The sequence below is a fragment of the Theropithecus gelada genome, chromosome 14 (assembly GCF_003255815.1).
Source record: "Theropithecus gelada isolate Dixy chromosome 14, Tgel_1.0, whole genome shotgun sequence".
Classification (NCBI taxonomy): domain Eukaryota; kingdom Metazoa; phylum Chordata; class Mammalia; order Primates; family Cercopithecidae; genus Theropithecus; species Theropithecus gelada.
Window position 1 is genome coordinate 49,278,899 of NC_037682.1, and position 21,442 is coordinate 49,300,340.

Sequence of the window (21,442 nt, forward strand, 5' to 3'; positions counted from 1 at the left end):
AGCTATACCATTTTACACTCCGACCAGTAGTGTATGTGGGTTTCACTTTCTCCACATACTATCTTACTAACAATATTGGAAACACATTTCATAGCAATTCTATTGACTAGATACTATAAATCTTATTTTTATATATAGAGAAACTAAGGCTCAGAAAAAGCAATAATAATTTGTCTCAAACTGAAAAGCCTAGTAAGTATTGGAGCTAGTCTTCCAACTCAGTTCTAATTTAAAACTCACATTTTTCATTTATTCAAAAATGTATTTATTTTTTCCAGGAAAAAATACATGTATATATAATTTTTTCTTTTTTTTTTTTTGAGGCAGTCTCACACTGTCACCCAGGTTGGAGTGCAGCGTTAGGAGCTTAGCTCACTACCGCCTCCGCCTTCCAGGCTGAAACGATTCTTGTGTCTTGGCCCCCCGAGTAGCTGGAGACAGACACTCATCACTACACCCAGCTAATTTGTGTATTTTAGTAGAGATGGGGTTTTGCCATGTTGTCCAGGCTAGTCTCCAACTCCTGCGCTCAAGTGATCCTCCCACTTTGGCCTCCCAAAGTGCTGGGATTACGGTTGTGAGCCACCCTGCCGGGCCCAGAAATATTTTTGAGGATCATTTACATTTCACACATATTTGAGTGTCTAGTATGTCTTAGAATTGGGGAACCAGTTAGCTCAGTTTGCATGGAGCTTAGTCAGACTAGTAACTCAGAATTACTTACATATAGCACAGCAGTTCTCATACCTTTAGGTTGTTTTTAATAGTCTTAAAAGCTAACGAAGACCCGGGAAGAGCTTTCATTTTTATATTCTAGTATTAGAAATTAAAACTGAGAAAAATTGGCCGGGCGCGGTGGCTCAAGCCTGTGATCCCAGCACTTTGGGAGGCCGAGATGGGCGGATCACGAGGTCAGGAGATCGAGACCATCCTGGCTAACACAGTGAAACCCCATCTCTACTAAAAAAAATACAAAAAAACTAGCCGGGCGACGTGGCGGGCGCCTGTAGTCCCAGCTACTCGGGAGGCTGAGGCAGGAGAATGGCGTAAACCCGGGAGGCGGAGCTTGCAGTGAGCTGAGATCCGGCCACTGCACTCCAGCCTGGGGGACAGAGCCAGACTCCATCTCAAAAAAAAAAAAAAAAAAAAAAAAAAAAAAAACTGAGAAAAATTAAAAATACTAATTTGTTTAAAATAACAATAAACTTGCTGCCAAAACATACTTTTACAAAAATAATTTCGTGAGAAGAGTGGCATTGTGTTACAATTTCATACATTTTTTAAATCTCAGGCTTAAGAGGAGATGAATTCCCATGTATGCTTCTGCATTCAGTCTGTTGCAGTATGTTGTTCTGGTTGAAGTGCATGAAGCCCACACATATATGTATTTAGAAAATGAAATATTTTAATAGCTTTTTGAGATATTTGTGGACATTCTTCAATACTACATCAAAATTTACAAGTAGTATAAAGGTTAATGATGATGTAGAATCTGAAGTATAATGCATCTTCATATTTTATTATATGATATTAAAATCCATTGATCTCACTTGCAATTTGAATGGATCTTTTACCATTACATGATTTTGTAAGATTTTTGTATTGGTCATTTGGAAGATGTTAGATCTCTGAGTTATATAGAACTTCCAAATGTTGCCATATTTCATGAAACAATGTAAAAACATAATATCCATTAATACTATATTTGCTAATCTGAAAGCTCAGATTCTATCACTGACAAACAAATACAATTAGTTGTTTTCCTTCTAGTGAAAAGCTCACTTTGTTTCATTTTTGGGAAAATAACTGTTAAAAATTCAAATCTAAATAACCGCTCTTTGTCTGTCAGTCATTTTTTCAAGTAAAAATAGTGTTCTATTTTTTAAAAAAGCAGTCAACTCTGATTTCAAAGACTAGTACAGTTGAGTGCCACTGCCTTAATTTGTGCGAAAGCACCAGTAATTTCACTCACCATTGCTTTTGCACCATTAGAGAAAATATCAATACAGTGAAAAAGACAGAAAAGATTATAGTATTATTAGAAAAATAGTTTTATGCATACAATTTAGGTGTATGACTATATTATATTCATACCCTGATAGTGTCCCAAATGCTTTTTGGAGTACATGAGAGTTGAAGGTATGAAATTCAAATGATAGACGTGTATGTAATACTGATGAAGGAAATAGGCATTCTCTTCCACAGAATCAAATGCTTGTTTTTAAAAAGTCTACACAATTATTCAAAACATCAAATAGAAGGAAATTAATTTCTTTAAATATCTTCTTACTTCAAATTCTATTTCCTTAACTTTCTTTAAGTGACCTTTAGTAGAAATAATCCTTTTATGTTGGGAAGAAATAACTTAATTAGTTAGCCTTGAGCAAGAAATATTTTCTTCTTAATAATTTCAAAAATTGTAAATTAGTGTTTATTAATGTAGACTATTATACAATATCAGTATAGAAGGATATAAAGAATAAATAAAATTTTCTCCTTTCTTTGTCTCTGCTGGCCTTATTGCACATCCCACAGACAATCACTGTTGATACTCTGTTGTTTATGCAACACATTCCTCTGCATATTTTAGTTTAAAAAAATTATATTTTTAAAAATACAAATGTGTTATGCAACTTTCTTTTTTTTTCAAAAAACACTTAGTACAGACTATATCTCATTCTTGGGGATAAAATTTTTGTTTAATTTGTTCACTAACCTCTAGAATCTAGAACAGCACATAAAATGTCCTCGATAAATATTTGTTAAATACATGAATTTGTTCTTTTCATCAGTTTGAGGGCTCTCTGCATAATATTCCTAGCTATCAATAAATAATACTTTGTTTATACATTCATCTATTGATAAACATTTGGTTTCTTCTTAATTTCTCACTTTTAAATAGTACTAACAGTTGGAAAGATGGGTAGAAGAGTGTTTTGGGCAGTGTGAGTAGTGTGGGTAAGACACAGCAGCATGAGAGAGAAATGACTTTTCTGGAGATTTTTATGTTTTCAGTGAAAATAGTGGTGTATGTGTATGTGCATTTGTAGTTGGGGTTGGTGGGTGCTAAATTTGGTTGTCAAAAGTTAGATGAACTGAGATGGGCAAGTAAGGGCAAAATCATGAAGTGCTATGTATATCATGTTGGAAAGTCTGGACTTTATTAGTGGAGAGCCTTTGAAGAGTTTAAACTGGGGGAGTGACATGATCGTATCTACCATGACTGAATTTCCAACTTTCCAGAGATTGGGATAAAGTGACATTTTCTAGTCAATGAAAGTGTCTGTGATTATTGAAATTTATTAAACAGGATAAAATAAATCATAATATCTCTATATTATGCAACTTTTGTTCATTCTTAAGACTCTAAAATATATTTTAATATAGACATTATATGATTATAATGGCAAGTATTTATTGAGTGCTCACTATGTGAAGGCAACTGTTCTAAGTGCTTCATATGTATTAACTTGCATTAACTCACTTGATCTATACAGCACTCTATCACTATTCCAGTTTTACAGAAGATAAAACAAGACCAAAGTTACTGCTCTAGGAAGTGGCATAGTGAAGATTTTAAACTGAGAAATCTGGCTCCAGAACCCATGCTCTTAAACACTTCACCATACTTATTCCTCAGTCTGATTATTATTAAAATATGCAAACAAAACTCACTAAATTTACATATGAAACTGTAACAAATCAAAGAATTAAAAGTTGTATTTCCTCATTTACAGAATGATGTAAGTTCACCTTCTACATTCTGTTTTTATTCCAATAGAGGTTTTTTTGTAAATATAAAGAGATAAAAATGTATTCTGTGAATTAGTGAGTTTGTTGGCCAAACTGACATTAGTTATAATATAAAGAAATTGACCTTTATAATGCAGAATACCCTTAAAATTAACAAAAATATAATATCTGAAAAGTTAATGCTAGTTGTACATTACACATAATATTAACCTAATAAATGTATATATGTGTGTATATATACAACAAGCATACATTTGCCATGCTCAGTAACATAAGTGTTTTTTCCTCATGCTACCAAAATATTAATGATCTTTACAGGCATAGTAAAAATTGAATGACTTCCATACATTTTTAATATTGCAGAGAGCCCACACTAAAGGAATGTTTCTAGCATTGTAACCCAAACTAGAAGTATCCTTATAGGTTATCTAGTTCAACCTCTCATATTACAGGTAGGTAAATGGAAGTCCAGAGAATTACTTGTACAAGGTGGCAAAATTGAAACTAGAACCTAGATCTCCTGACTTACATTCCAGAAATCTTCCACTCTGTAACTTCATAGGTAATGAAATATTTTATGTACTTTAATAGCTCTTATTAAACAACTTATAAGATGAGCATAGTACTATTTTTTGAGCTTAATTTTTTTCTACTTCTCTGTGATTTTCTATATACCAACAAATGCTTAGTAACTATATACTTACATGATTTTTCTGGCCTCATTTTGGCTGTTAAATCTTCGTAACTCTGCATTTCTATTTTTCTACACTCTCAGTATGCCATTGATTTTTTAAAATTATAATTTCTTGTTATTTTGATACCATGTTTCCGAAGAACTTAGACTACCATATTTTACATAAGCTCTTACTCTTATTAAAAGGAAATTAGGATCTGGGGAACCCCTTGAGCACTCAAGTTTTCAAATACATGAGCAAATGAAATGCAAGGATTCTTGTGGCCCATATGTCAGTGGTTAAATTTGATCAGTGATGGGCACTGAAGACTTTCAAAGTCCAGATGTAACTGTTTTCTCTATAGAAGATCCTGATTTGCTATTTCTGAAAAAATGTCATTTAAACTATGGTTAACCTCCCTAAACTAGCACATATGAAAACTCATATGCTGGTTCTATCGTGAAATTCTTAGTATCATTAGACAAGTTGTGTTTCATAAAATACTTTACTATAAATTGCTTCTGTTATTAGACGAGCATTTCATTGTTAGATTACATGTTAGACATGGGAAATTAAAGTGCTGAATTAAGTAAAGAATCAATGTTGCTTCTTAAGTGAACTGAGGAAAAGGACGACTAAAATCAACTGTCTACCAAGAGAGATTTAAAGTGCATTATTTCCCTTGATTTTTTTTAAAAAAAGAGGAAGCATGCTATAGCAGAAGGAGTTCTGAACTGAGAATTAGGACTTCTGGGTTCTAGTCCTAACTCTGCCACTAGCTAATTAGCTATCTGACATCAGGCATGTCACTTTCCCCTCTGACTTTCAGCTTTCTTATTTGTCAAACTTGGGGTTTGAATGATCTCTTTGACTCTTCACAACATTGATTTTCTGAGTGTATAATTGTTTGAATAAGTATACTTTAAAAAAGACAATTAAATTTAGTTTTTAATAGATAAGATAGATTTTTTTTTTTTTTTAATCACCTCCAGATATAGATTAATCACAGTTGAACCAGGGGTCAGAAATATAGTAGAGAACAAATAAGCTGGACTGATTGGGGAAAGTAAAGCTTTTTTTTTTCTGTCTTTCTTTTTCTCTCTTAATGTTTCTCTTCCTCCCTAAAAAGCTCAGTTATGCAGTGACCTTTGTAACAATTGTTGAAGTTCAAATTGGAAAACACTTTTGGAACTGTATAGATACACATATACCAGGCATACTACACACACCACACCCCCCACATGTCCTCTCCCTTCCTCCAGGTCTCCAGTTCTTCAGTTTATAGGATCAATCTGGGACTCTAGGTTGGAAAAATAAGCACACTGTTGCTTTAATACTAATGAGCACCATGAAATTCAGAGATACGAAAATTTATTCTCAGATATTAGCTTAGAAGAATTGGATGTTTTGAAGTTGAAAGGGAAATAGGTTTGAAGTTAGAGTTTAAATTTTGGGTCAATCATGTATCCTCTTTGTATGTTTCATCATTTGTAAATCGGTGGTGGTGATAACAGCTACCTAAAAAGTGGTGGTTTTTTTTTTTTAATTGACAATAAAATGATATGTATTTCTTGTGTACAATTTGATGTTTTGAAGTATATATACATTGTGGATGGACTAAATCTAGTTAATTAATGTATGCATTGCCTCATGTAAACTTTTTGATATAAGGTTTTAGGCTAAGTCCATTTTTTGATATTTTTTTCACTTTACTAATTCAGAGAAAATAGGCTAAGATGAGAAGCTTAATACTGAAAATTACTTACTTTGTATTTTTATCTTGGTAGAGTTGCAACGCTGGTAGAATTTCTACCACGGTTTTTTACTTTATATTGATAATAACGTGAATGATAGTAACAATAGTATCACCTCACTGTTGCTTATGATCTCTGCCTTATAATTATTTGGGTTGACAAAGAGAATTCTTCTTGACTCTAAGTGTTCTAAGCTGCTCTTGATTGCTCAATTAATTTGAACCAACGGAGGGAACAGAAGTATATCTGTAGGCAGTCCTTGATTACCTGTGCTCTTAGTTGTACAGATAACTCCAACAGCAGCTACTTCAGATGTTTATATTTAGCTCATGAATGGATTTGAGTGTTAATCTCTGATATAACCACATCTGATGTTTGGGGAACTCTTGTCTTTAGTTTGTTTTGTTGATAATTAAACCTTGAAAGTGTTTTGTCTGAATTCAAAACATATTACCTGGAAGAAATATATTGGCCAAAACTCTCACTTGCAATGTGAATCTTCGTGGGAGAGTCTTGTTTGTTTCATTCATCTCCTTGCCATGTAGAAGACTGCTGTAATGCTTGAGTTACTTTTTCTCCTTCTCTTTTTTTCCTGCCATGAGTTTATGAATTCACTCTTTGCTTAAAGAAGAATGTCAGAAAGCTAAATTTTTATAAAAATGGTAACAGTTATTGTTTGACTGAATTTGGTTCCAAAGAAAAGAAACCTGAAAGGCACCAAACCTATATTCAGTTACATTGGGTTGTAGTGACTTAATCACTTGCCTTTGGATTTTTGCCATCTTCAGATTCTTAATTGATGCTCACTTTAGTATTTCAGATTTTTCTCCTTTCTTTGAAACCCTGATTGTACTACCTCTTCTGTGGCTTTTATTACTATTTACTAACAGTTACAACTTTACTCAGAGATTCCTATAAAGCAGTGCCTGAAACCTCCACGAATGGAAGAATCTTTTTTTCCCCAGTCATGTCATAGATTTTCTTTGTATTTTCGTGTTTGCTTGTTTTCACAGTGCCATTTTATCTGCATCTGGTTTAGATTCATTGGTTTTAAAATTACAAATAGTCTTTAGTAATTAACTGTATTAAATACATTTATTTCTGGGTTAGGTTAAGAATTGTATTTCATTTATAGCCTTCCAATTCCTTCGTTTTTAAAATGCCATTCTTGGAAACTTCTAGTTAGAACTGACTAGATATAAGCTTGAAAATTATAGAACTCAAGTGTAGTTCAGTTCTGGAGGGATAGGTGGTTTTCTTTCGTGCTCCTACTCATTTGATTGGGGAATTATTTTCTACTGTTAGTGAGAAATTGGGTAAACCACGTTGCTACTAATTTTCTAGAAACTTAATTATAGAATCTCTTGAATAATTGTAGACTGTAGATTTTCTAATACTATCTTGTTGAATGGGGAAAAATACTTTTTTTCATGGAATTTATTCAGCAGTCATTGGTTCCATGGTTTTTGTTGAATTGGAAGTCTTATCTAGATTTTCAAAAATTTGATTGAATTTTCTGCTTAGAATAACATGGGAAAGTTTTTGCTTTACGATTTTTATGCTACATAGGACATTCTATTAGTCTTCCTTTACAATAAAATTCATTACATCTTCATTATGTATATATTGATAACATGGTCTTAGAATCTTCAGAAGCAAATGAAAAATTTTCATCGGTTTATGTTTTTGTGTGTGTATTTTCATCATATAAGAGTCGAACATATGCTTAATATCAAAATTAAAATTCATAATAGTGCTATAAAATTTAGATATTTTAATGCTGTCATTTTTTACATAGGCATTTTTCTGTTATTTAGTTAATTAGTAGTGAAACTATAAGTTTGTCTCTTCTAAAATGGGAAAAATTGGAATGATCTTAATATTTCCTTAATTGGGAGTCACTTTTCATGAAAAATAAATTTACTATTTCTATGAATTTTAAATTAAAAATCTCTCTTAAAAATACCTTGCAAATAAGGAGCATTTGAACAAACTTTATAAAACCAAGATTTTAGAACCTATACATTGTTAGGTTTACTTTAGTGAGTTATATCTAGCTATGTATAGGTATTTATATAATATATACATTTATATATTTGTTTATCATGATTTTCTACATATTTTAAATAGTGATGAATTGAGCCTAATTATCCTAAAGAATAGTGCCATTCATATTTCAGGCTTGCCAGCTACATAAATTTATTCCAGGAAATTTTTATGACATTTAAAAATCAACTATAGGGTTCTATTTATGTAATATTACCTTGTCAGAAACTGACATTAAATGAGAATAAGTTATGATTGGGTATTCATATATCCTGGCTTACCTGGTATTGTCCTGGTTTCTATACCTGTGTTCTTGATATAATAATTAATGGCACTTCCTTTCATTTAAAATGTCGTAGGTTGGATGATGTATTTTATGAAGGACTTCACATGATGGAATCCTTAAAGGGTTTTTTTTTTTTTTTTTTTGAGACGGAGTCTCACTTTGTCATCGAAGCTGGAGTGCAGTGGCACCGTGTCAGCTCACTGCAACCTCCATCTCCTGGGTTCAAGCAATTCTCCTGCCTCAGCCTCCCTAGTAGCTGGGATTACAGGCACCCATGACCATACCCGGCTAGTTTATATATATATATATATTTTTAGTAGAGACGGGGTTTCAACATGTTGGCCAGACTGGTCTCGAACTCCTGGGATTATAGGCAGGAGCCATCGCACCCAGCCTGTATTTTTTTTTAAGACCTACTATATGTCTGGAACTGTTATAGGTTTGGAGAACCAGCTAAGAGTAAATAAACTAATATAAAAATGATGTAATCAAGTAATTTAGAAGATTTTATATATTATTGTTGCCGAAAACATGATCAAGTAGATTTTCTTTGTCAAAGAACATAACATTTTTTTCATCAGTGCATGATAATTGAGTACTTTTGGAATCACAACACTTTAAACATTTAGACAGGATCCTATTAACATTTTAGAAAGAGATTGAGAGATATTCTATAGATGTGTTAGTATGATGGAAAGAATGCATTGTTTTTATAAAGTCAATGAGCACTTTAAACACTTTCCACTCTGTTTTAAACCTTTAAGTGTAAAAGAAAGTAGCTGTGAATACCCACCTAATTAAAAATTTTTTTGAGAAGTAGATCAGGATTCTCAAATGGGGTTGCTGAGAGCTTGTAAACACGTATTCAATATACCTATCCATTTCTTAAACTGTAGAAAGTGAGTCACCTAGCCAAAATCATCTTGGCTAGTAAGGGTGTACAAAATACAGAGTGAGAAGATTTGAGTAGGAGGCAGATTTAAAAACTGAGAAACCTGATATCTGGACCAACTAATAGTGACACAGGGTCATTCTTCCAACTTTGAAATTCAACTAAAGAATGGCTTTTTTCATCTAAAGTATAACTTCTGAAAACATTCTCCTACAAAAGCTTTGGTGGCATTATGGAAGGTGAACTAATTTATCAATCATCTGTGACTCTGTGGGCAGTTATTTCTTTGGGCAATTAAGAATTAGAACCTGTTTTCTGATACCAGTGTCTTGACATATAATTTAATTTTATTGGAAGAAGGTGACGTTAGAAAGAGTTAATACAATGATGTAAATTCTTATGAAGTGTTTCCTGTAAAATTGCTTAGTTTGTATAATTTATTTGGTCCTATCTAGTTGATTCTGCCTTCTAAATTATAGTTTGTGTTACTAGATTTTTTTGTTTGAATTTTTCATACAATTCAAAATTGAATTTCTAGATGTAATATTTTCTGAATAGAGAAATTTCAAATCTGTTGATGGAGACTTAGTTCCCTGAGCCATCAGACTTCTTTTACTGTTCACAGACCTTAAATAACATTAAATTGTAATTATCCTAAATATAAATTAGTGTGCATTTTAATATCACTGTATCTCCCAACAATGGATTTTAATGTTTTAAAATACAGGAAGAGGTCTTGAAGGCTTGTGAAGTCATTATCTTAAACTAGTTAACTTTTATTTTTATTTCTCTTTTTTGCAGAAACGTTTATAGTTTACTGAAAAGAGGCTGGGGTTGGGGATTCCGACCAACTGGCTTACATGGCTCTATTGATTACAAGCTAACAAGCTGTGTGATCTTGGACATATTTTTAACCTTCCTCAGCATCATTTTCCCAAGTTTGTTGCAATAGAGAAAAAATGCGAAATGCTAATCCTAGCACACAGAAAGTATTTGGACTATCATTTGTGCTTTTAAAAAAAAAAAAGTGTTTATTGAGTGTTTCTTTATTTCAAATTCTTTATCTCTTGTCTTCTCATTAGATTTGATTTTCTACCACTTGTGCAACAGTGGGAATGGCCAGTGAGTTCAGTTACTTACAATGGTTACCAAACTAGAATTAACTCAAATATGGCTCAAATACTCCTGTAGTTCAAAGCAATTCTTTCTGGTTTGTTAATTTATTTGGCTGCCCATCACCAACTATTCTGAGAACTAATTATTTAGAGTTGGTTTTAGTTCATTTCAAATTTACTGAGCATAAAATCAGTAGTAGGCACTGTAGTCGTGTTTGTGCCTTGTCATAGAGATGCATGTGACACAGATCCTCCTCTTAAGGAGCTGACATGTAGGAAGTATACGTTGTGGCCTATCATTTGTTCTTCCTCTCCACGAGTTTTCTCTACAGAATTATGAGTAGCACTAGAGTAGATTCTTACCTAATTCAAAGCAAAGGCTTTGAACTTGGGTAGGGAGCCACGAGAGTCCAGTAGGGAAAATATCCTTGAGATCTGTGTTTGCTGCCTCTACAATTCTCTAGGACCATTGATGCTATAATAATTTTTTTTTTTTGCAAGCAGTGATCTTTTTAAACATTACCTTTAAATTCAAGTTTTGTGATGATCTCATCACCTTTTCAGATGTTTGCCTCTTCAAAAGGCAATGTCCACCGCTGCTGAGATTGTTTTTAAGTACTACCAATTGTGGTATTTTATTCCTTATGAGACTCGTATTTTAATGTATTTTTTTCCTTCTTGTCTCAGGATTACATATCCAGGTTTTGCTTTCAAGATAAAAAATTTAAAATCCCTTATTTTTATTGATCTGAAAGTTCTAAAACCGTGAGCATTTTAAAGTTACATTAGAAAATGAGTTTTATAAGCTTCTTCTTAAACTCAATTTGTAATCTACAATTATTGCATAAAGTGATTTTACATCTTTAAAAATCTTGAATTGGCTGGCACTTTGGAAGGCCAAGGTGGGCAGATCACCTGAGGCCAGGAGTTCGAGACCAGTCTGGCCAACATGGTGAAACCGCATCTCTACTAAAAATACAAAAAAAAAAAAAAAAAAATTAGCCAGGTGTGGTGGCAGGCACCTGTAATCCCAGCTACTCAGGAGGCTGATGCAGGAGAATCGCTTGAACCAGGAGGTGGAGGCTGCAGTGAGCCGAGATCACACCACTGCACTCCAGCCTGGGCAACAGAGTGAGACTCCATCTCAAAAAAAAAAAAAAAAAAAAAAAACAAACAAACTAAAAAAAAAGCCAAAGGACCAGTCAAATCAGTAAATCAGTCTTTTGGGGAAAGCCAAATTTCTACCATTTGAGAGTCCAGGTCCAGATGTCCAGTGGAATGAAAATTAGGAAACAAGGTAGAAGTCTGAGCACCAGTGAACTTGGAGGAAACAGGATCAGAGTGAGAAAAAAAGAAAAATAGTATGACAGTGAGTATGGAAGAGGAGAGTAAATTAGATGACCACAAGCAGTGTTGGATATTTGTGACTTGGACTGAAAGGTCACAGGACATTGTACTAGTTGCTGGGCTATTTTAAAGAAAATAGAGTTTCATAGATACTTCCCTAGAGAAGTGCTTTCACTTTAGAAAACATTATATTTAGGAAATGTTATATTCCAACAAAACAAAACATCCTTAAAAATAGATTATAAGGAAAATCTCAGATGCTTTTGTCTGTTGGGTAAAGTAATTTTGAGAAGGTAGGACATTCAGGAATTCCATTCTCCATTTATCATAGTGGTAAAGAGGACAGAATCTGTCACCAGATTGATGATTTTGAATCTCAGATGTATTATTTAATAGCTAAGGATTTGGGCAAGCTGATTTACCTTTGCATGCTTCAGTTTCCTTGTCTTTAAAGTGGACGTAACAGTATGACCTACTTCATAGGACTGTTGTGAAGAATAGATGACTTAATATATAAAGCTTTTCCCAGTGCAAAGCAATTGCAGTATAAGTTCAAGCTATTATTATTGTATGAAGGGGCATGGTGGGCTAGGACAGGGATTCCCTTGATTTCCTCCAGGCAAATTGTAAATACACTCTAGAAATGGGCACAGTGTGTGGTGTGTTTGTATGGGTAACTGTCCCAAGCCTTAGTTGTATCTGGGAGGTTTCTCAAATGATACTAGACTCACTTCCTAGACTTCTCCACATACCTTTCTCTTGGCTAGAACCTGGCAGCCTCAGCCTACAGACACACTGCACCCGGGGCAGCAGCACTCTGGACTCATGCAAATATTTGAGTGTATTTCTCATACTTTCATGGGTGTTGTAAATATTGTATCTGGAATGCTGGAGAATGCCAGAGAATGCCAGAGAATGTTGGAGTCTGCATAATCACTGTATTTGGGCCTGAAACCAGGAAGCCATATGCTATTTGGGAAGAGAAGGGTTGGGGAATAAACATACAGAGAATCTGGTCTGCCAGGCTTGCTGCTAATTTCCAGAGTAATTCAGGCATGCCACTTAATATCAAGATCTGTTTTCACATCCATAAGATGTCAAAGTTCAATTTACTTACCTCTTTGGTTATCTGATTGCTAGCCAAGCTCTTGCCTTATTTTGTAAACAAAGCCTTAACTGAGAAGTTGTGTATTTCTTCATTCCTTTTAATTGCATATTCTCTTAGCTGTACATAGCATTAGGATTCTTGGTACCTCAGAATATGGCTCCTAACTTTTAGAAATTCCTTAACTATGTATTCTAAGTGTGAGATGAGGGAAGATACCTCTCCCTTAGACTCCAGACTCCCTTGGATTAAAAATTAGAAGATGTGAATTCAGATTCACTTAAATGCTCCATGATTTGGTCAAATTATTTTATCTCTCAATAGCTTAGTTTTTCATCTGTAAAATGAAAATAACAATGCAACCTTTAGGATGAGGATTAAGATAACAACAAGAATTTTAAAGAAAATGCCTTGTTAATAAAGTCTTTTTTTCTTACTCCTTCCCTTCCTCTCCTGACTCATGGAGCTTCTAGAGAAAGAGCCAATCCTGCAATACTTGGCGGTGATATTGACACAAATGATTTAATTGTTTTTCCGCTTTAGAGGACAAAAGAATTTCATGTTTCTGAAAGGCCAGAAGTTGCTAGTTTTATGTGTAGGTTATGGAGATGTAGCCAGTGACTGGCGGTCACCCACAGAGAACAGTAATGTAAAGACAGTCTGTCTTATATTGAAGGAGAGATGTTTCAGAATACCTTCATTTCCAGATCCAAAAAGGATGGGCTTATAAAGCACAATGTGCTTTAAAAGCCCAGCTGTGAAGTTGGGAGCCTAGATGGCAGGATTCCATGGATTGTTCTTGCTCTGTTAGGATTTGCAACATGAATAGACCTCAGTTGATCAGGAATAGACTTCCTTTTGCAGCCAGGAAGAGGGGAAGTAGGAGACTTGAGTGTGCCTGGTATAGGAGAGTTTGATCTTAATTTAGGAAATACCTGAGTATTTTTGCCTTGTTTGTACACTGTAGATTCTAATGACATTTTAAATGTGAATATCAAGAAGGAAATTCTCATACAATCAGTGAAAAAGAAAACAACAACAGTAACAAACAGCCTATACCTCAACTTATGAGGCACGCTTCCTGTGAAGTGGTCCCTAAGTGATTCCTAAGAGCACAATTGCTGCATTTATTAAACTTTTTATTTACTGAGCAATGGACAGTAGCATATGGGAGCAATGACAATAGCTGACTGATGAGAAAACAAAGAAATTCCAGTATTCTGCTGTTTTGAAAAAAGTCATTCAGAATTTAGTCATATTGGTTCAGCTGTTGTAACCAAAGACTGATAAGATAATAGAGGTCTTTGTGATGGTTTTGTACTGAAATCCTTTATCTTTATGATGCACTGGGGCCTTTTAGTGTGGAAAGCTTTTAAAACTGCTATTGGATTCAAAACTCAAATTAGCTGCTGGTATGCTGGGACAGGGGTTCCTTTCTCAGGCAGTCACCACAAAGTAACTTTTATCAGGGGACCTTCTGATAGATTGTTAGTCTCTTCAGCTTACCCTGTTTATTTTTTGTTGACTTTTTGCTGCTATGTTTTGTGACATTTAAAAGAAGGCTGTATCCAAAAAGGCCAATGCTAAATGATGGACTGAGCTTGTAAGTGGAGACATCACAGTCCATCAGATGTGTGAGGAGGCTGCAGTGTAAAGATGCAGCAGTTTTCCCAGGTTATCTGTGGGCAGAAAAGAGCAATGCAGCTTTCTTTTATGACTAGCATTGTATTTTGGCTTTCTTCTAAAATGATATCCATTAAAAAAATTAGAACTGACCGGGGAATTGATTCTTAAGAGCTTTTGTTTTCAACTTAATTTATAATCTTTCTGGATTGTTGACTGAGTTCCTTGATTGATGTTGCTTTGGAATTACTGCTAAGTGCTTTAATCTTTCTAGGATTGATGTGAAAAAGTGTCTGTTCATCACAACTCCACTCCAGTGTCAGTGCCACCCCTACCCACTACTCTAAACACAGACATTTGTTAGTTACCCAGGTTTCTTGTAATTTCCTTGTTAAGTCCGATTAAGTTTATTAATGTGTGCATTGATCTAATACAGGAGAATGACTAGGTTTAAGTCTCATTTTAAATTCCCCAGGACATGTTTCTAGAGAATGCCATTTGTTGGCTATTAATTTTATTTGGCTTGGTATTTTAACACCATTGCCCTTCATTTATTTCTATTTTTTTTTTTTTTTTTTTTTAAAACAGGATCTCACCCTGTGGCCCAGACTGTAGTGCAGTGATGCAGTCATAGCTCACTGCAGCGTCAGCCTCCTGGCCTCAAGAGATTCTGCCACCTTATCCTCCCAAATTGCTAGGATTGCAATTGTGAGCTACCATGCCTAGCCCATTTTATTAGAGATAAAAAGGATGTGGAGCAATGCACAAAATTTAATTTAGCTGTTCTTGTACTCATTTTCTCTCTTTTCCTCTCTTAACTCTTTTTCTCTTTCTCCATTGCTGTGTCATTTCTCGATTTTCTCATTAGAAAAACTTAGTTGTTATCACATAGCAGTGACTCCCTTTCAGAGGATACCTATTTAATGAATGACCTGTGTAAGATTTTTATATTGTAAAAGTTCTACGTATGGGAATACTATGGAAGGGGTGAGGTAAATCTCCATTTAGTAAAGTGCTCTGCAAGTTGCCTGCTTAATCCGGATCTGGTCTTCAGTGACTTCCCAATGACCAGTCTTATTTCTAGCACCACTGATTTTGATTACATATATATCATAAGGGCAAAATTAGCAGACTGTGGTGCTAACTTTTGTGAACTGATGTAAAAAAAGGCTTTTAAATAAATTTTAAACTTAATTTTTTATTTCTATTTTTCATGCTACATCAATAAGAGAATTGTCTTATTTATCTTATTTTACCTAAATTCTCATCGTTTTGAGGTTTTGAATCTTCTCTGTGGCTTTGGGCCTGGGGACAGGTAGTAGTAGTTTGTAAAGTTAAAAAAAAAATAGTAATTTCACTTATTTTTTTCAAGTTCTTCAGATTGTGACCAAAAAAGGCTAGAGGGCTGATTTTGAAACTGTTATAATGAAAGATGGTATTTGAAAACTTTTGATGGGGGAAATTGCCATCATATTTATATTTTGAAAAGTGTTTCCTTATTTATGCACTATTGACTTCCTATTGAGACTCAAAATTTTAAGTACAACTGGTAAAGAATTCAATGGATCAAATTCAGTAAATCTGAAGTCACTGGAATAAAGGCCCCTAAGAAAAAAAAAATGTGTCAATTTTAAAGGTCTTTCCTAACTGAAGACCATTTTGTGATAGAGCCAAAGGTTAATAAAATCAGTAGTGAATGTAGCAATTTTACAGATAAGCTATTCACAACAAGTGTAGTTACTTGAATAAAAAGCTAATTCAGTTCTAAAATGCCACATGCAGTAGCAGTGAATAGCTGCTTTTAGGTGCTTTCTGGAGGAGGATAAAATACAGAATCACGGCACTCTTCTCTTCCAGCGTCCCTGGCTGCCTGTAAATTGCTGTGAATGGGGCTGTGGGCTGACAGGCTCTATTAAGACAAACTGCCTTTCTCATCGGAGAGATAAAATAAATCAGGTGTTTAGTCAAATTAAAATACTTCAGCTGGAGCAGGCCCTGGGGAGCACTGATCCACCTGACTAATCTGAGAGAAACTCAAGACAGATGTGGTTTGGGTATAAAGACGACCCTATGAAATAAAAAAAAAAAAAAGAAAGAAAGAAAGAAAGAAAAGAAAAAGAAAAAAAAAACCCTGCTGCACTGTCTTTGGAGTTGGAGAATAGATATGGTTTATAGTAGAGTGTCAGGCGCACACTGTGTGTGATATTGGATAAAAGCAGGCATGCTGACTTGTAGAGAAGTTGTGTACAGAAGTGCTTTTGCTGGATCCCTTTTTGTGGTTTATGAAACTACCTCTGTTTTTATGTGGGAGGCAGAAGACTATTTTCTGACAGTGCTTTTTAGAGAATCATTTTAAGATAGCTTGAAGGACGTGAAACAGATGATGTTAGGTAGCTCCTGATGACCTCTGCTGGCCTGGGCAGATCATCAGAAGTTGGTTTACTTTTTTTCCAAGTTGATTTTATCAAACCTCCAAACATGATTTAGGACTTGATTTTTCTCTTCTTTCTTTTTGAGAGATAGTCTCTTCCACCCAGGCTGGAGTGCAGTGGCACAATCATGGCTCACGGCAGTCTTGAACTCCTGAGCTCGAGTAATCCTCCTGCCTCAGTCTCCTGTGTAGCTGGGACTACAGGTGTGTGCTACTATGCTCAGCTTATTTTTGCAAAAAAATTTTGAAGAGACAGGTTCTTACTATGTTGCCCAAGTAGGTCTCAAACTCTGGGCTTCAAGCAATCCCCCACCTCAGCCTCTCAAAGTGTTGGGATTACAGACATGAGTCTCTGCACCTGGCCAATATACTATTTTCTATATAGAGTTAATGCATAAGAACATTCTAAGGTCTTTTGCCATCTTTAACAAAACTTGACTATATTTTGGTTGCCCCTTTATGTCCCATAATTATCTGTTCTTTCAGCAACTCTGACAGTTGTAGTTCCTTTGCCATGGCAAAGTTTCATGTTTAATTTTTTTAAGATAAAAAAACTTGTATTCACAGGTTGGATGGTCAATGTGATTTAGACTTGATGTTATTTTTATTACAGTGGCATAAACACATGCTGTTAATTAAAACAGAAAAATCCAGCATCATAGGTCTTAAATGCTTGGCTTTAACCCATTATAGCCGAAAAAATACAGTGGGTACAGAACAGATAAATGCATCCCCCTCCCACCTCCACGCACACACACAAATTGATCTGCACATTTTGAATATAAGCTATTGTATGGTGTAAATTGTTTTTTCCCTAATTTGAGCCTCAAGGGCTACTTGGCTATATATATGATCCCCAATACAGGGGGAATTTCAGATTCGTCACACGACTATGTTTCACTCCAACTTCATTTTTAATGCCACTATTCAAAATATATACATTAAAAAATCTGAGGATGTTCAAGTTCCTTATGTAAGTTGGCCTGGTATTTGCATATAACCCATGCATATTCTTTCACATACTTCATATCATCTCTAGATTACTTATAACACATAATACAATGTAAATACTGTGTGAATAGTTGTTATATTGTTTTATTTGTATTATTTTTTATTGTGTTGTTATTGTTTTTAAAAATATTTTCAACTTGAGGTTGGCTGAGTGTGTGGTTGGTTGAATCGGCGGATGTGCAACCTATAGATAGTGGGAGTTGACTGTATGTACTCCTCAAGTTTAAGGAAAAAATAGTGACAGCCTTATATGAGTGTTTAAATTCTCATTTTAAAAATACTGCTTTCTGCATTTTCTTCTTAAAGGTGTATCTTTTAAGTCCAAAGAAAAAATTTAGATGCTGCTGACTGTTTACAATTGGATTCAGCTAAATGGTGTTATTCCATAAATTCAGGTATACTTATATGTATCTATTAACCCTGGAAGCACCAATGCATTTATAAATCTTTTGGTTTCACTGTGAACATAAGAGGCTAAGAAGTCATTTACATTTTATCTTTAGCCTCTCTGTGCCTATGCAGAGGAGAAAGGGAATAAGTTGAAGATAGTTGAACGATTGTTTAAGATGGAAGCAGAGAAACTTTTCCAGTTTTTATTGGGGAATCTAAATACTAGATCCAACTCTTGTATTGGTCCTTGCCCAAGATTTCCTGTGTAAGCTCTTATTTAGTAACAAAAAATTATAGTACAGTAACTATCACTATATCCAATAAACTTCTCAAGTTATAGCATATAGACAGGTATTACAGTAAAATTACATGTATGTTAGAATATTGCACAAAATATAGATAATAAAATGTATATACATCCCATTTATCTCATATCTTTCCAATCTATTCACCACACTGCAACCAAAATGACCATATCATTCATTTCTTAAAATACTTTAGTGATTAGGAATCATTCTTAGAATAAATATGTAGATCATCACACATGGTCTATAAGGTGTTAATGGTTTGCCCTCTTACTAGCTCTCCAGCCTAATCTAATGCTCTATTCCTGTTTATTTTCCTTGCTCAAGTTTCACTACTTTCAATTTCTGGAACACACCAAACTGCTCCCCACCCCCAATATATATGTATACACACACACACACACACACACACGCGGCCTTTGCCTATAGTGTTTTCTCCTTTGGATAAGCTCCTTGACCACCAACCACCCTCTTGCAACCGTTTCTTCAGTTGTAGTTTCTTTGTCATTGCAATTTAATGTTTTCTGGAAAGCTCCTTCAAACCATGCTCCAACTCTTTGTCTAATTAACTCCTACTTATCCTTCTGTAAATTTGTTGCTTTTTCAGATTACTTTCCCTGAACTTGGGCACCCAAATTTGGTTAAACTCCCACAGAACATTTGTCTTATTTGAAATTCCTATGTAGTTGTAGTTTACATTTACATGTTTGATTACATGACTAAGGTGTCTCTTCAATTTTTTTTTTTTTTTTTGAGATGGAGTCTTACTCTGTCACCCAGACTGGAGTGCAGTGGCGTGGCCTCAGCTCACTGCAACCTCTGCTTCCCAGGTTCAAGCGATTCTCCTGCCTCAGCCTCCCAAGTAGCTGGGACTACAGGTACCCGCCACTATGCCCAGCTAAATTTTGTATTTTTAGTAGAGATGGGGTTTCACCATATTGGTCAGGCTAGTGTTGAACTCCTGACCTCAGGCGATCCACCCGCCTCGGCCTCCCAAAGTGCTAGGATGACAGACATGAGCCACCATGCCCGGCCTGTCTCTTCAAATTTTCAACTACAAACTACCTAAGAATAGGGACTGTGTCTGCTTTTACTTGCCACGCTGTCCTTAGTTCTTGATATAGTACCTAACACATAGTTGCAATTCAGAAAATATTTATTGAATTAAAAATTTATTCAATATGTAAATTTTAAAAATCTCATTCTTGTGTTGTGTTTTCTCATTCCTGTATATATTAATGAAAACATTAGTAGAACTTTTTGTCCTTTTCAAGAAATCTTATGGATCTTATGATTCTTTTTGGGAATCTACTTTTGTATTTTGGAAGTTCTAGATCAATAAATTCTTCCTTTTACCAAGATGAAATTCCCATGGCTGAAGTAAAAACCCATTTTCTTTTAATAAATTCCAGGATCTAGAAAGAGTAGCTGGCCACTAGCCTTGATACAGTATTTGTTTCCTTATCAGTGGAATACACTTTCTAACAACTTTATTTTTCCTTTAATTTTGATTTTAGGCCATTGTTCAGCTCAGTAAATCTGAGGATATAAGAGATACTGACAGCTCTTTTTTTTTTTTTTTTTGGACCCAAGTTGATATTAAGAATCCCAAGATAGTCCTAAATGTGGTAGCTTCTCTGTTGACATCAGTTGTACCTTTCAGAAATCATATACTAACAAGTGCTAGCCTGCATCCTCTGAAGTTTCTCTTTCTCCTTTGGGCTACTTTAAAAATAAGGCCGCTCATAATTAAAATATTTTCTCAGATCGTAATGGTGCTTTCTTAGTAGGAATGAGGGAGTTTCATAAGGAGGTTGGAAGTCTCTCCTGCACACACAAAAATTGGCAATCTTTGTCCCCTTTGACAGCTGGTGGCATTTTTCTGAAAAGCTTTCAAATCATAGATCATTTCTTCATAATGAAATCTGTGTGGCTCAGATACAGTGGGTTGAAATTCTTATCTTATGCTGCGGTAAAATGCTCTAATTTAGATTCACAAAAGGATTCTGTACCCTTTACTTAGGAGAGCTGTGCAATTTGCCCATAAAAAGACTGTTCAGCACCATTAGTGCATACCATAAGTGTTCAGCGACATCATATTCATTAAACAGCATATCCTTATGCATAACCTTTTCAACCTTGAATGTGTTTTTTTCTCTTTGAAAAATGATAAATGACAAAGGGGTGATAGAGCCCCCCCCAAGCAACACTGTTGCCTTTACAGATGAACTTGGGAATTTTAGCTTGATCCTTTCTCAGGAAAAAAAAAAAAAAAAATTACATTCAATTTTGTCTCACCTGAGGCAGTTTTAATTCTCTCTGTAGAATTTTCTCTGTGGCCAGGAGATTGACTCCTAACTTCTAAACTTCAGTGACAGATGTTTATACAATAGAAAATTTTGTGAGGGCAAGGATCAGAAACTTCCTCAAGTAACTTTTATTAAGCATGTACTATGTCTTAGATACTGTTAGTCACTAAGCTTAGAGGTGATTATAGAATATTATAATCTATAGTTTCTGATCTTTTGTGTTAAATACCATGGATTTCCTAGCTTGATCAGATAGACTGGGGGCAAAAAGGAGAGAATGGGGATAAGTCTGCTTTTTTTTTTTTTAGAGCAAGAGGGGAGAGTGAATGAGAATTTTACTAGGGACAAAACTTTTTTCTTGGCAGGAATAGTGAGGAACCCCAGCATTCATTCCACTGCTA

At 34.7% G+C, this 21,442-nt stretch overlaps 1 protein-coding gene across 1 annotated transcript in view; it reads left to right on the top strand.

The window, feature by feature from the left end:
* SOX6 (SRY-box 6) overlaps nt 1-21,442 on the top strand; it is a 417,034-nt gene that overhangs the window by 178,434 nt on the left and 217,158 nt on the right.